The sequence below is a fragment of the Sciurus carolinensis genome (genome assembly GCF_902686445.1).
Source record: "Sciurus carolinensis chromosome 14 unlocalized genomic scaffold, mSciCar1.2 scaffold_125_arrow_ctg1, whole genome shotgun sequence".
NCBI classification, from domain to species: Eukaryota; Metazoa; Chordata; class Mammalia; order Rodentia; family Sciuridae; genus Sciurus; species Sciurus carolinensis.
In genome coordinates this window covers 689827-693360 of record NW_025920110.1, presented here as the reverse complement: position 1 = coordinate 693360, position 3534 = coordinate 689827, and positions in this window count along the sequence as shown.

Sequence of the window (3534 nt, the reverse complement as noted above, 5' to 3'; positions counted from 1 at the left end):
GTCTGTAGCTCTTGGGAAAAAACCAACAAAAATTTCTGCATGATATTAGGTCCTTTGGCTCTTTGGAGCCATTATCAGTAGCATTTAAAAATGTTTGCCCTTTGAAGAACTATTTTAAAGATAGTTCTAAAGATGATTCTAAAGATCTCAGTGTGGCATTTAACATTTTGAAAACAACATCCTATATTTTAGGTGAAATTTACTTAAAGTCAGAAATTTAAATCAAATAATCAGTTAATGTGCAGCTAAAATATAATCCTTTAAGCTTTTATTCCATTGAGATAACTCAGAACAAAGCTTGAAATATGAAAAAAAAAACCTAGTGGGATGACTTTTTCTTGCATAAATATTCATGAAAAAAGACACTGGAAGGGAGGGGCAGAAAGTACCTTCAAACATTTAGATTTTGAAATATTCTCCAATTCAAAAGCAGACTCAGATGGCACCGACTGCAGCTTCCGCCTCAGCTCCCTAGGGGGCGCAGTCAGCACAGGAAGTCACTGGATCCCCAGCGAAATTGCAGGCGGGTGGGCGGGGCGAGTTGGAAAATAGAAGAGCGCGAAGGGGCGGCCCCAGGCAGAATTGCCTCTCTCCACCAATCCACGGAGGACTGCTGGCGCAGCAGCGGTCCCAGCGGCAGGTGCTGCGGTCTGTGCTTGGGCCAAGTTGGCATGGGTGTGTCCTTGAAGCGCCTGTGCGGGGTGCACGCTCTGTGTTATCAGTGAGAGCAGCCAGAAGTCAGGGCAGAGCGGTTGTCCCCGTCAGTCTCCCCCGGCTGTCGAGGGCTCCAGACGCCCTCTTCAGTTCCGCTGCTCTGCTGCAGAGCTCATTCCCACCCGAGGGGCAGCTGCTGTGGCCTACCCACCCAGGCGCTTCTGTTGCTTGGCTCTTTGTTCAGCTGCAGCGCTGTGCCCCCTGAACTGGCGGGTCCAGAGAGACCCTGGTGTCCACGCTCTGGGTCCCGTTCAGCGCAGAAGACCCTCAGACCAGCACGAGGCAGTGGGCAAGGGTCAGCCCAGGTGACTGCGGATCATGGGCACTGCAGGACTCCAGCTGCATTAGTTCCGGGAGCTGCCCAAGGTAGGTGTCGCTGGGAGATGGTGAGAATGGCCTGCTCGTGGGCTCAGGCGCGGTGAAGCCTCCTCAGTGGCCTAGGGTGTTCACAGGCTGGATGAGCTCTGGCTTGTGGGCCTGGCCCCGGGGGCACAGCATCGCGAACTTGGCGAGTGCTAGCTTCTGGGTCCCCCCGCCTTTCTCTCGGAGTCACCCAGTCAGGACTCCAATTAAAGGTTGGTTGATTAGTGTCTGAGTCTCAGCATCACAGTCTTGTTAACTAAGGATGAGTGACATCCACGGTGGACTTCAAGTGTCAAGTGCCAGTCACGAAACCCACCCTTTCAGTCCTCTGCCCTGGGCTCCGTCCTCCATGCCCCCAAGGCCTGGTTTCCCACCCCAAGTGGGTGTTGTGCAATCCTTGATGCAAAACTCTCAGCATCCACAGCTTTGCCACTCTGCTGTTTCTCCCTCTGTTGACTCTTTAGAATACAGTAGTGATCTCTAAAATAGGGAAGGAGAATGCTGATTTCAAATGACCATTTTTAAACGGAGGCACAATCTCTTGTGCAAGAGCTTTCCCACCTAAATATGAATTTCCTGACTAAATATTTGTCAAGCCTGCTAGTTGCATCTTTCACAGAAGACCCCTCTTTGATGGGGTCTTTAAAACACAGTAGTGAACTTGTTTTGCTGCTAACAACTTCAGAAAAATTAGCTGTACTATTCATTACCTCTATCCTGAAATACTGGCACACTAGGAAACTGTGCACTCTGGGTTTGATAGAAGTTGCCAGCACTGGCTGTGTCCTGTGTCTGGTGAAGGTCATTTAGGTGTGCCAGTAATTTCAATTTGATAATGTTTTAAAGGTCCAAACTCCAATTATGGTCAGTTAGCTTGAAAACATAACTTTTAAATTAATGCTTATCTAATGTTTTCTGAGTCATCTCCTGTAGGTTTTCTTAAATGCCTTCTTTTGTGTTTAACTACATGAAAACAAATTGCTGTATTTCTGGTTAGCTCTTCCATTACTTGTAAAAATGTGTTTCATTTATCTGTACTTTTTGCTTAATTATTTAGTGTGTGACAAAATAATTGTCATTTTGTAAAATGGAATATTTGGATTGACTACTTCAGTTATCTTGGATTCACCAGAGCTAAGGGAACCCTTTGTTTATATTTTTCTATATCATTACAAGTTTCATTTAAATACTAAGGCTTAAATATTTTCAAGCATATTTCTTTCCTCCTAAACTTCTGAAGGAAGACATGGTGTCAACTTCATTAATATATATAAAATAAATATGCCTGTATTTTGCATGTGAATATTGTGCTCTGTGAAGTAGTATTTAAATGTTTAATTGAAGAAAATACTGAGAATTATATGGATGTACAACCATTTTCCTTCCTGGAAGACATTTTCATGAACTATCTAGAAGGTACCATTTGTGATTATTGTTTAGACTTTCCTTTAAAATTTTTCATGCTTACTTTACCAGACTTCTAAAAAATAACTTGGATAATTTTAGGATGATTATCACTTGGATCACATTTCAGTGTGGTTCAACCATTTGTAATTTTATTTATTCAATTAAGGTAATTTTATTTCTAGAAAACTGTAGATTTATATGTAGTTGTGTTAAAAGAGAGAGACATCTTCTGCCCACTTTATGTAGAGGTGCCTACATCTTGACATTAAAGATGATATAGCTCAGGTATAGACCATTTCTGTCACAAGGACCCCTCATGGTGACCTCTGATAACCACACACATGTTCTCCTGCTGCCCTCCCCACCTCTTCTGGCCACCATTAGTCCTTTTCCATTTTTATGAGTTTATCATTTCAAGAATTTGTAAATGAATTGTAGAATTTTGATGACCTGGGTTTTGGTTTTGAAAAGTAGAAATATTTCAGTTAATTACTGTAATTTAGTAAATGTAATTCAGAAGCAGATCCCATATCATTCTTGGTTAGAATGATTGTTGTATTTCCTAATTTTTTTCTTTGGTATGTGGGAGAGTTCAATAAGATTTAATGAGTATTTATCTGTCAAATGAAGGTTTGAGAATTAATTACAATTTTTCTTCAAGTAAGCTCATTAGTATGATTTTCACTGAGATTTAAAAACATAGCAGTTGTCAGTATCCCATGATTTTTTTGTACTGAGGATGGAACCCAGGGTCATCTCACTACTGAACCACATGTAGTTCTTTTTAATTTTATTTTTAATTTGAGGCAGGCTTTTACTAAGATGCTTAGACTGACCTCAAACTTGCAATTCACCTTCCTAGGCATGTGCCATCATGCTCACTTGCTACCCACTTTTTAATGAACAGAGATTGCCCCTTCTAAATATTACTATTTGAATAGTTGCTGCAACTAAATTTACTTCAGAATTATGAAAACTCAGTAACTGTACCCAAGAAAAGTTAACACTGTGATGACACATATCTGAATCAAAAGTATGTAGGTAGATTTC